Genomic DNA, 13443 nt, shown 5'->3' on the forward strand with positions numbered 1-13443 from the left:
AGTAGAAGTAGGAGATACTGTGATCATGCGTTTCTTGATACTCCCCTTTATTGTTGAAAAACTATGCAAATTAGAGTCTTGATAGAGTTTCAAAGATGGGATGTAAGCCTAATTTTGATTTTCTTCTCTTCAGAGGTTAAATATGCTGTGAAGATTCCTGTGTTGACTGGGTCTGGAGTGGCTCTGGAGAATGTGAGGAATTACTTGGATGCAAACGCTCTAATAATTGGTTCGTATTTCAAGAAAGAAGGTTGTTGGGCAAACGGTGTTGATTCTGACCGAGTAAAGAAGTTTATGGAACACATAAGTAAACTGAGAGAATGAGTTTATCAGCAAACAGCACTTTTTTTGTGTGTGTATAACTGCAGTATGATACATTGTACAGAATTAAAGCACAAATGTGTGCTTGAATGGCTAATAACATTAAATGCAAACACACACCATCTCCATAACTAGCTGAGAGACATGGTGACACTTTACAATAAACTGGCGCTCTGATCTTTGTTTCTAGGTAGCAAGTTTCTGTGGCATTCAAAGCCATCACCAATGCAAAATCAACTCTCCAAAAGCTTGTGTAATATATTCTTTCCTATAAGTAAAATGCTTATGGAGTTTAAGAATTTATAGTAAATATTCATCACAGGTGAGCTGAATTTTATTTTGCCTGTGAGTACAATAGGATGCCCTAAGTTTACAGCTAAGTGTATTCTAAATTAGACAAGTTAATTAGCCTTTCAGTTTCCCCATCTGTAAAATGATGATAATAGTACCTACATCACATGGGCGTTGTAAGACGTAATAAATGAATGAATGTACAGCACTATCATCTTCTTAAATGAAGGGCTCTATTAAAGTTCAACATAATTATTTTATCATTAGAACTATGCATTTATTACAAAAACATAGTAATTGTATACCATACAAAAATTTAAGATAATTGGGAAATTGATTTACTTACAATACTTATTGGAAAATAAATGTAAATATTTAATTACATTTTAAGTAGAGTTGGAATTTAGTCAAAATGTTTTTGCAAAAATTGGAAATTTTATTAAAGGTTTATTGTTATCTTTCAGCAAGCCTCTACAGCTTTTTACCTCTCCAGACTAGTATTAGTGATGTGAAAAACTGCCAGGTTCCTTCCAATACACAAGGTGTAATTATGATGGAAGCCTTTCTACCAAAGCTGACAGGTAAACACAGATTTCCATTTTTCCTGTAAAATGTAGAGGAAAAATATTACAGTCTCACTGTGTACGTTGTAAAGAGATTCCCCTTGAATTTGATCTTTTAGCTCTAAGGAAGTTTAAAATAACCCAAAGAATACCTGTTTTGTCATGGCTGTATAAAATGTGGGCATATGTTTTCATTCCTTGGGTCTGGGAGCTAAGTTTGTCCTCTAGGTTCTCTCTCTCTTTCCTTGATAGCTATGCATCAGGCTTCTGCTGATGCTAATGAAAGTTATATTGTAGATATCAAAGCAAGTATACAAACATATTTTTTTGTGTCAGCTGGCAGAGTACCCATGCTTCTCTGAACAAAAGATAAATCCTCCTTCCAAAGGCAAAAAGATTTTCAAGAAATTTGGTTTCATTAACATAATGGTGATTCCAGAACATCACAGCATGAGATTAAGTCTCACATTTCTTTTTTTCTGGACTAGTCTGTCTCCCACATGACTCTCATCAAAAGCAGTGAAACATCTCTGGTGTGCTGACCTCCTGGAAAAGAGATTCTTTAGACCCTACAACAACCTTGGCATTCTTTTCTCCCTTTTCCTCCTAAATACACTGACAAAGTTTCAATGCATAGAAATCCTTTCCGGTGCCTGTATACTGTGGCCAGCACTACTTTTTCAAAGTCCACGTTGACACAAGAGTTTTAATCTGCCATGTGTCTGGACTTCCATCAAAACCAACAGTTCTGTCCCAACCACTTGTCCCCACTGTTTCTCTTGTGCCAGCAGGAGCATTCATGTGGTCTCATAGGGATTAGGAAACTGATTCTATCTGATAGCTAACCCAGTCTTGTACCAGCCATACTCAGGGAGGGGTGTGGGCAAAATTTAGGTCATCTTCCTCATTCCTTGCATCTGCAGCTCTAACTCCAAGCTGCTGGTATAGGCAGTGCAGAATTATTTGAGGATCGTGAAGATGCTTTCTAAATCAGTGTTCCACAGCATATTTACCAGATAAAGCATTGATCTGGTTTAATCTTAAAGTTCTTAGCCTGAGTAATAAGTAAGTTCCATGTTATGTCCTCTTTATTGTGAAAAACACCACATTAAATAAAAAAGAATGAATTTAGGTATCAGTAATATCAATGTGCTTAAATCAGTACGTATTTTTCTCCTTTGTGTATTTAGAACTGTTTTCAGGCCTTTCACAAGTTGCATATATTTTCATATATCATTGCACAGAAGAATTAATGATAGTTGCCCCATCAGGTATTTTCTAATACATTTGTTACCAACTTTGAAAGTTATTTTCAGTAAGCCTGTATGCTGGAAAAGCTGACACATAAGCAATGAGCAATAGCCAGTGCTCTAGTGCTATGAGAAGAGTAAACATCTTCAAGTAGTCAGCTGAAAAGTGCAACCCATACACTGATAAGGACTGTTCAGTGATGATAACTATGTTTAAAGAAACCGATTACAGTTGCCAAAAGTCCCATTCATCACTGAATGTGAAAACATAATGTGTTACCAGCATTTTTCTCAAATTGGTTTCTATTCACTCACAGCCTAAAAACTCAGAAGTGACTGGGACTCAAATGGGTTTTCATCTGAATAAAAGGGGTGGTGAGAATTTATTTCAATGCTGTATGCATTGTAGGTCTAAATGAAGTAATATCATACACAGTAGTCTTTGTAAGACAAAGAGCCCAATGAGTTGGTGTAATCCTCATCCAATGCATAGAGTAGACAGCACTTTCTCTGTCAGGATTTCATTTAACACACCACTGTGCAACACTTGTGGAAGGAACAGGCCATAATTTGGGTCTATTTTGTTACGTATGAATGGTAAGTGCAGAACTTAGAGAACAGAAGTAAAGGAAAGCTGATTTTAAAGCCTGGAAATGTGACTGATAGCCAACTCTTTATCATTCTTTATGCCGAAAGTATTCGTCTAGCAGCATTAAGCATCTGCTTGCCTGTTTCACACAGATGCTGCAAGTAGAATTTGACCTTTTGTTCAGAAAGTGTTTGAATATTTAATGTAAAAATATTAAGTTATCAGAAAGGCTGCCTCTTTTGGGAAGAGCTTTCAATTTTTATACAGCCCAAGTTGTTAAAGTACTTTGGAGCATGAACAACTTCAGTGCAGAACAAAGCAAGCAGTGCTAATGTGTAGAAACTCCAGAAGTAAATAACAGCTGTTCAAGAAGACTTCTATTAAATATGTATTAATTAATTTGAAGTGCTTCACTTAAATATGTGAAGAGATAATCTTGAGTTAATTTACATTAAAACACACAGCACTTGTTAGCCTCATTACAGTATCCTACGTATATCCTAAGCTATCACCTCATCCTACATTGAGCATTTTGTTGGGTGTTGATTGCTTTCGATTTGCCCTTTTAAAATGTCAGATAGCAGCCTCCCTTTCTTGTTGGATCTCTTCTTTCTCTCAGGTTTTGCTCTTGCATAGTTACTGTACTCACTCATGTCTGTTCTGTGCTGGGCAGAAAAAAAACTTAAAACCAGATTGTGCAAATATAACAGTAATTGCCCACAGCTCAGTTCCCTAATGTGCCCACCTGAGCTTCATGTGTGGTTCTTGCTGTTAACTTATGAACCAGCAGAGAGAATGTAAGTGTCCATTTGTGTAGCAAAATTACTTCTGTTGTGGTTTAACCCCAGCTTGGAACTAAGTCCCACGCAGCCGCTCGCTCACTCCCCCCCAGTAGGATCAGGGAGAGAAACAGAAGAGTAAAAGTCAGAAAACTTGTGGATTGAGATAAAGACAGTTTAACAGGTAAAGCAAAAGCCGTGCACTCAAGCAAAGCAAAACAAGGAATTCATTCATTGCTTCCCATGGGCAGGCAGGTGTTCGGCCATCTCGAGGAAAGCAGGGCTCCATCATGCATAACAGTGACTTGGGAAGACAAATGCCATAACTCTGAACATCCCCTTCTTCTTCCTTCTTCCACCAGCTTTATACGCTGAGCATGACGTCATATGGTGTGGAATATCGCTTAGGTCAGTTGGGGTCAGCTGTCCTGGCTGTGTCGCGTCCAGGCTTCTTGTGCACCCAGCAGAGCATGGGAAACTGGAAAAGTCCTTAACCAACCTAGTGTAAGCACTACTTAGCAAGACTAAAACAACCTCTGCATTATCAACAGTTTTTAGCACAAATCCAAAACCTAGCCCCATAATAGCTACAATGAAGAAAATTAACTCTATCCCAGCCAAAACCAGGACAACTTTACATGAAGATTCAGTATCACCTTTAGTACAGGAAAGATACTTAGTAAAATGGGGGTTCCTTTAGTGAAATTATAGAGAAATAAAACTCACTGGTAGTAATAGACTTTGTGGTCTGAATCAATGTATAAATCTTAATAAACCCTCATTCCGTTCATAAAACGTAATATTTTTATCCTCGTCTAATAAGGCAAAGGGATTTTTGCCTATTTTGGTGCTCCAAATATGTAAGCTTGTAAGATTTATGGATAATTTTCAGACATTTTCTTCCCTGTGTCATTTAGGCAGCTGATCCAGCTGCTAGTCTGTTCTTTCATCCCATTATTTTGACTCTGCAGATTCCCTGATTACATGTTGGAGTCCCATTCTTGTTTCCTGCACCTATTCCAACAAACTACTCACTGGGGGAAAACTGAGGAATATAAAGGTCTTTCAGGTAGGTCCTGGCAGAGCAGAAAGGGGGAAGGAAACCAAAATATTTGGCTTTAGCAAAATCTCAGAGTCCATGACAAATTGCTACATTGCATGGTTCTCTTGAGGGAGGTGTGTGGGGATGTTTGCTGTAGTTCCAGGTTGTTTGCAGCATCTTCAATTAAGACTTCATGAGTTCACACCCAGGTTATGTTTCTGAGCTCATTTCTGCTGGTATGTGTGCTTAGGGAGACATTTTTTCCTAAATGAAAGCTGAAGTTTGCATGATAATTATGGCAATACAGGGTGATATCTGTAGCAAATCCAGGCTTGGAATTCACAGCTCCTTGGTTTAAGAGCAGATTTAGATGTATGTATCTTCAAAAAGAAACCATTAAAGGTTTGCGTTAAAAAACTTCACTTACTTCCTGAACCTTTGCCCTAACATCCAGTCAGTGTTTGCTGTGCTGAGGAACTTAGAAATTGCGCTTAGGAACAGAACTGTCTGTGGCTTTTTTTCTTGCGCATTTGTAGTGCTTATCTATGTGACCTAGATAATATATTGTTCAGAATGGGCAGAGAATTGGGCTGAGATATTCTTTTTGTGGGCTGACATGCCACGGTGTGTAGTAGAACTGACCCTCCCCTCTACTCTATGGTCCCTGCTGCAGAAATACCATCAGAACTTAAAATCATTCAGAGAGAGACAGAACTGTATTCCTGCCTCAGACGTGTCAGGGAAACCTACCCAATTAGCTCCTTGCTTTTGCAAGAACCAGTGCTTGTACTGGGGCTTGCAAAAAATTGTTCGTGTTAAGGCATTATAGAACTTCTCTCCATTTTTTTCCCTACTCTTAACTATTGCTTGACTGTTAGTGACAAGGATTATTTGATGCTTTGAACACTTTTTTTTAGGGATAAAATTCCTTTAGGGTGTCTGTTAAAGACCTGTGTTAGGTGACATCATTCTCATATGATGACTGGTTAGCAATCTTCTGTTGAAAAGTCCATACTTGGTCAATATTAAGTTGAAAATGTTGCATAGTTTCCTGACTGCATTCATATTTCTGGCTTCATCTGTCAAAAAGACTTTGACACTCACTCACTTAGGTCCAAACAGACCTATTAAATACTTTCCTTGGATTATTCATCAGCTGGCAAAGTTACTACTTGCCTATACACTATCTCAGACCGATGCCTTTGGGGCACTGAAATATTCCAGCATTCATACGTGACTCTCTTTCTCGCTGGTGCTTTGCTTACAGACAAAAACATCGCTCCTTCCTCTCAGCCTATATAGGTCTGCAGCAAACAGAGGAAACAGTCAGCTGCTGACCTAAAAGTAAGGCTAGATGGTTTCTAACGAAATGTTGAGAGTAATAGAGGCTTTTTCACCCCAATCTTTAAATGCACAGATAATTTTAGGGAGAAAAAAAGTCTTTCTGCAATGCAAATAGGAAAGTCTTTCACAAGAGGCAAAAGGGTTGCACTTCACAACATAGTCTGTTTCTTTGCTTACAGTTTGAAGCTTTAGAAGTAGTAAAGAGAGCCTAAGATGTTTCCTGTTAAACACTTAAGACTAGGAAAAGATGTGTGAGGGTAATTATCTTGATTAAAAATCTGTTGATTTTCTTAACAGGTAGGTTTCTTTCAAGATGTCAAAAAGGGATTTTAGTGAATTGGGGTGAAACTACTACACTCTGTCTACATCTAACTTCCCTCTTTCCTGTCACTGTCAAATTTTCATTGTTTCACAAAGTAAATTCAGTGTCAGACAGCAAATGTTAGTGTTTCATAATTTCTTTTTCCAGAGGATGTCACTCTCCTTGAAGTGAATGAGACAGAGATGCTGTTTGGTTGTATGGATTGCTGGGTTATTGGGTGCTTTGTATATTAAAATGCAACTTCTACTTCTGTCCTACTACCTGTGCAAAGGGAAATGGAATATCCAGTGTAGGACACAGGAGCTGATGAATCAGTGGGTATTTAGGACCTTTTTATTACTTAGAGAACAACATGAAGTGTAAAAGTGTAAGGTAAGTGAGGAAATTTTAAATATCTAATTTTGCCAAATCTGATATGAAATTAACTGTTCGTGGTAGTAGTTAAACTCAAAATTGTTTGACTTTGTGCCACAGTCGCTGTATTAGCTGCACCATGTCATACTGCTATCAGAATGAGGTCACAAAACTGAGGATGTTGAAATCATATTTCATACAAATGTAGGAGGAATCCCAAATTCAGCAGTAAACAAGGATGAAAAAGAAGGGAGCACAGTAAGGGCAAGAAAAGATGCTTAAGTTTCCTGCAGTTCCTGCCTCATTGTTTATTCCGGCTTCCTCCTTTTTCAGTTTGCCTCTCAAGCCTTTCTTATGCACATATATAGATTATAGTATGCAGAAGACTAAGAATAAGCTGAAGGCAGAAACTGACTTAATGAAGACATTCTTGCTATAGAGAAAAGATTTTGTTGTCCACAGATGTGCAAAGGAAAATAGAAAAGCAGCTGCCCTTAGAACTGGAGCAAAAGTAGAGATGAGGGCCACGTCATGATGCTTTAGTCAAAATCTGATGTGTTGAAAGTCTTTGAGAGGATCTGTACTGTTGTACAGGGATATAACCAAAAGGAGAAACAATAAGCTTCTGCTGGAAAAATACTGAATAGTGCTGGCTTTTTGTCAACTTTCTGCTGAAGACTAAGGATAAAAGAAAATAGCTTTCAACCATTCTGTTATGGGTGACAATATTAATAATCAATTTTGTGTCAAAAACTTCCGTTTCCTTAACACCAAGCTATAGAGGTATAGTAATGCGCTGTCATCCTCCAGAAGATTCTGAAGGGCAGAGGTTCTCACCTCATTAGTTTCCATCTCTCCTCTGTGGGTATTTTGCTTGTTTTTTCTGAAAGCCATTGTAGGCAAAGACAGCAAAGGTGATGGAAGAAATTTGTGTGGCAAGTGGGTGGATAGGTGAGATGAAGTGGAGCTGAGATACAGCAATCAAGTGAAGGCTTCCTGGGTCTCCTGGCCTGTAGAATTAAGAAATTAGGGATGTAGTTGGTTAGTAACAAGTTATTAAGTTACAGAGTATCTGCTCTACACCCATGAGGTGGTGAGCACTGGAGTTTGGGTGGACTGGGATGGCTTATTTCACTCCTTGCACTGTTTAAAGTATTGACTGAAGCATTCATGAGAGCAAATCCAGCTAGTGGCATTTGGGCTGTGGAAGTTATAGTTTGTAATACTTTTCTAATAGTAATTTGAGAGCTTAAAGAATTATATGAGTAATATTTCAGTTGGGCACTGAAACCCTTCAAGTTTTGGGAAATAATTTTTTTTTACACAGCCTTGATCAAATAGCCAAAAATATTACAGAATTCCTCTGAAGTACTAGCCATGGGTGCAGCAACATACCCAGTGAAATAGATCAGTGGTCCAATCTGCTTTGACAACTTCTATGTAACTAAAAATAGGAGAAATAGAAGAGAAAATTTGTAGGGCTGGTAGTGGCTTGTATTTTTCAATAATTTATCAAGATTCAAGAGTACAGATTTCCTTTGGGAAATATTAGTTCTTAGGTTTACAAAGTGCCTCAGTTGTAAATACCCATAAAAATGACAATTTGGTAGGTCATATTTATTCTTAAGCGGGTCAAAGGACATTAGTGTATTCCTACTATATAAATCTGTCAAGTTCAGATTTTCTTTATGCTCCCAAATCACAAAAGCGCCTCTTATAGTCAAGGAGAAGATGTTGCATTATTGCCAATCAAGGACAACAGCAAGCATATCGATCTCTACCCAATAACTTTTGCCCTGCTCACAAGTTTTTATCACTGAAACTGGACACATCAAGGGATTGGATTTAATGTATACATACTGTGCTGATTTATTACAGGAGGAGAAATACTGTCTGGCCTTACTTCTAGCTCAATATTTTAACACTTATTGTATTCCTTGCATGGAAGCTTGCAATGACTTTTTCTACAGACAAAGTGTACAAATTTCAGGTATCCCTGGACGTGCACAAATCTTCAGCTCACATAGGTACATTGACTGTTATAGGGGTACATGCATCCTGCATTTGGTGGTCTTATGGTCTTGAGTCTTGATGTTAAGAGTTTACGTACGTGGAAGTCTTTAGCAGGGTTGCTGTTTCAAAGAGGCATAACTAAAGATAAGCTTGGGGAGAGGGGAGGGGAAATTGGAGGGCATATTGGCACAAAAGGTCTGGGTGCTGCTTGCTGAGCCTGGTCTGAAGATGCATTGGCTTTCATCTCATCTGTGGAGCTGTGTATGTAAAGCCTTATGTGTAAGGGTTGTTCACCAGTCACAGATATCGGAATGCAGCAGAGGGCTAGCATTGTCCTTCTTAATCTCTTCTGTTGGTAAAACTTCATATCTTTTGGTCATTTTTTGTTGGTAACTGCAGATCACTGCAGAGGATTTGGCCCACTCCAAAAACACAGCATCTTTGAACTCTCTGTATACAGTGATAACCATGGCTTATGGTAGACGTATGATCAATGAATTACTTCTTGGAAGGCAAGTGCATCTATGAAACTGAAGGGAAAGATTTTTACCACAGAATCACGGAAATGTGGAGGTTGGAAGGAGCATCTAGTCCAAACCCCCAGCCCAAAGATCAGTCAGCTAGAAGAGGTTGTTCAGAATCTTGTCCAGACAGGTTTTGAATATCTGCAAGGATGGAGTTTCTACAACCTCTCTGGTTAACGTGTTCCACTATTTCAGTGGTCAAGGATAAGCTACTGAGTTAAAAATACAGACCATGTAAGTCAGCAGGAGCAGATACCTGCTAATTTTGTTATGATAAATGTATGAAACAAGTATCCTAGAGAGAAGCCAGCTCTCTGATACTGTATAATTATAAGTCCTGTTGGGTTTTTTACCTATCTGGGCAAAAGGCATGAGTTTTGATTGCTCTTTGGCCTCTTAAGAGCTGGGCAACCTTTCCATAGAATAAATGGATGCAGAAGTAGCTTATGGATTTGCTGCTTTTGTTCATAATGATGTGGAAAGAGCTGGAAAGGCCATACCCTACTCTGCGTTATTTCCTGAAGGAGCGGGCAGAGGGACATATTCTGAATTTCTTCAGACGTGCCCTTCTCCAGCCAGACATTTTGTCGAGAGGTTATATTTAAGGATTATGTATGTTTGTCAAGATTTCCAGATGTCAAGTAATCCCAGCCTTTTCTTAGCACATGAGCAAATCCTTTCTACCATGCATGTATGGCAAATCTGACACTTACTGGAAATGCCCACTGCACATGGTGTGCACACTTGCAGTAAATCTGGTGCATGTGCCCTCCTGTGGATTTTCACAAGCACAACAAATTGGATGTGTCCCAAACATTTTGGATTTATTGTGAATGTTCAGACCATCTGTGCAACACATGTACCACAGGTCTAGTGGTGCTTTAAGGGACTGACGAAATGCGTACGCTACACAGCTCCTGGTGATGCATTTTAGTATAGGAGAGGTTCAGAAAAGGATCATGGCACACAGAAATCATGCTTTTCACTAGGAACCTCTAGGAAGAATTCTGCCATAGTAAGAAGCTGATTTTTTGTTCTTCAGTCTCCTGACTTGTCACAGATAATTGTCCAGTAAGCCTTGTCCTACCTTCAGTGTGCTTTCCTATTGCATGGATTTTGAAAGAATCTAAGGAGGCAGTGGGTTTTGATTTTGGGGTGGGGGTTGGTGGGTGGGTGGGTGTCTTGACTGGAATATATTTTCTTCAGCAGTGTGAATTCAAGCCAGAAGAGGAGAGAAAAAGAGAGTGAACAACTTGGAGTTGAGAGGAAAATATGACCCAGAGTAGACATTATCCATTTCCAGTGGCAGGTGGAAATGTTGAGCTTTGCCACCTGCCTTCAAATCACCTCTCAGGATCAGGCCCAGGGTGAGAAAGTTACAACTACTTCCATGCCATTCTCACCTTTCCAGGTAAATACAGAAATCTGTAGTTGCCAGAGCAGTGATGAATCATGACTTCCTTCCATCCAAAGAGCCTTGGGCTTTTTCCCTCTCCAAATATTTAACTTACTTGCAGGGCTGACAGAAAAGCTGTAGATTTTTTTTTTTCCCCAAAATATCCATTTGCCTTTCCATTTATCTACTTTGATCTAAAGTATAGAACCTGATGGATGCCCTAGGTAAATCAAACATTTTCTGTCTGCCAAAACGGTTTTGCAAATGCTTATTTCATGCCATTACCATTTTCCTGTTTCTAGCAGTAAATCAAAAAGTATCAGCCATTCATCCACTTTAAAAGTAATGCCTTTCCTTTGCATAATTACACACATACCCAGTGGAGATCTGTATGCACAGTAAATCTATTCCTTTAAAACGTTTTGCCTTAAGTACCACAGTGACATAAATTGGTGTAGTGCAAATTTATTTATTTAAAAGGAATAAGTTTATATTTATTTATTTAACTGATCGGGTAACTATTATACTTCCATTGTTTGATTTGGATGAGGAGGACTTTTATTAATGTATCAGATTTAATTCTGCAGCAGATGTTTATGTAGAAAGGTCTCACTCCTTACAGGACTTGTAGCAATTGATATGTGTATGTAATTTATTCTCATTATGGGTTTATTCTTAACTGGTGTTTAGGGGGTCTTCACTGTGTCTCCAGTAGATCCTTGAGAATTAAATAGTTTAATGAATGTAATGAGAAACCTGAAGGACGTACATGTAGAGAAGTGTATGTATTTGGACATTACCTCTCCAAATTTGCAAATAACCTAAGTAAGGTATTAAAAGTGAGTGAGAAATTGCCAAAAAGAATTGTTTTCCAGTAGTAAGTGCCCCAGACAGTATTTTGGCAACATAAAGACTTAAAAAATGGATCTCTTAATCATTCTTAAGTAAACTTGCTCATCTTTATAAGTTGTGCTTGTAGCTCTCAGGGGTGTCAAACATAAAGCAGACAGTCCCAGCTGGTGGAAGCCTGGGGGTGAAATGATGAATTTTTTAGCAGATCTGAATATATTTTTAGACTTTATAGAATTAGCTTTCACTTCCCTGTGAGTGAAATTGTAGGAAGTATCTTAAAAAAATGAAATTCAGAAGCTTTACCAGAATGGCAAAAAGTAGCAAAATACCATAAACTAACTACAGTTGAGCAAGTAAACATATCTGCATTGCATTTGAAATTGTAGCTACAGTAAAACCCTGCAAATATTTACATGTATGTTCAGTTTAATGCATGTGAGAATTCTTCAGATATGCACCAAGTCTGAGGATACATCAGATTGCAGGTTAGGTTGTGACATGAGGGATGTCATGGAGAACTGATCTAAAGTTCTAGTGTGAATTTATTTTCTGTGGATGTATTTTCCATGGCACTGGATATGAAAGTGAAATTCAAAGGGGCTGTGTTTTATTAGGTTATGAAACAAAACCATGCAGAAACATTCTGGTGAGAGGATGGTTCAACAGAAAGTTTCAGGTCTTGAATCTCATTTACTTAATAAAGATAGTTTCACTACAGAATCAAAATATTCAACCCTATAATTTCACACTATCCATTTCAAAATGTTATCTTTTTTTGCTGGCATTACAGAGCTGTCGACAGTCTTTCCTACAGTTGGAAAGGGAAAACTGCTTTAGTTTCCAAGGCAAACCTAGGAAAATGCCATGGGCCTGGGATGAGAAGATGCATATGATAATTATAGATCTAGCAAGGGCTCTGTATTGGAGAGATGATGTTTACTACATGCAGCTCCACATCCCATGTCCATTAAGGTCACTCTTTTGAGATTCCATTTAAAGTGGATCTGGCTTTTTGCGGTCTTTTTCTAATACATTAAGTAGATTGGAGGTTGCTAGCTGTCCTTTTTAATCAGAATTGATTGTGGTGGTTGCAATCTTACAGCTTCACAGTGGTACTGGGGAAAAGTAAAAAATGCTGGGAAATGGGGCCTGGGGACGCAGGTGAAATATCCCATTCAGACATTAGGTTTGGTACTGGTGTTTTGACTTCAGTTGATTTACATACTCTGAAAGTCTGACTCTGATTCTTGATTCAGGTCAATTCCAGCCATTGCATTTCACACTAATACTGATCTGTGACAATGAATAGCAGACTTTCTTTAGTATTTAGATTTATGCGTAGATACACAGTCTAATCCAACTGTTCCAGCCAGCCTGGTGTGTTTTCAGAGAGACACATGCTCTGAGTGGAAAGAAAAAGCACTCCTAACTGGTTTGTAATGGTTCTTGATAATTTTAAGGGCAGGATGGTGTGATGTAGTTGCCTGGGAAAGAGACTGGATTAGTAAGTGACAAAGATGCCTCTTTGAATCCTGTGTCCTAGAATGTCCTCATGGGAACTGCTAACTGGGAGCGCTGGAGACTGCAGCCTTCCCCACCGGAACAGCCTCCCTCTGTTCTGTAGTTGGGAACCAGAGAAGCCACCTTAAAGGGTAAAAGAGTACCTCAGCTCCCAAAATGGCTCAATCTTTGTCTTCCCATGCTGCTTGCATCAATGATAATCAATGTTAATTATGGTAGTGGGGCTTGTGATGTACTCATTGTAAGAGCCATCCTATTTTTCTGTGCTTGCACAGTCTGTAA

At 38.6% G+C, this 13443-nt stretch overlaps 1 protein-coding gene across 2 annotated transcripts in view; it reads left to right on the forward strand.

Annotated features, from left to right (window-relative positions):
- The first annotated feature begins 1076 nt into the window (after positions 1-1076).
- Positions 1077-13443, forward strand: part of C8H19orf12 (chromosome 8 C19orf12 homolog) — a 36937-nt gene continuing 24570 nt past the window's right edge. The window contains exons 1-2 of one of the 2 annotated variants that reach the window (XM_075101482.1): positions 1077-1193; positions 4765-4862. The gene's annotated coding sequence lies outside the window, so the exon portion shown is untranslated. The remainder of the gene's footprint in view (positions 1194-4764; positions 4863-13443) is intronic. The other variant, XM_075101483.1, reaches the window with a different exon arrangement.

The sequence above is a fragment of the Phalacrocorax aristotelis genome, chromosome 8 (assembly GCF_949628215.1).
Source record: "Phalacrocorax aristotelis chromosome 8, bGulAri2.1, whole genome shotgun sequence".
NCBI lineage: Eukaryota > Metazoa > Chordata > Aves > Suliformes > Phalacrocoracidae > Phalacrocorax > Phalacrocorax aristotelis.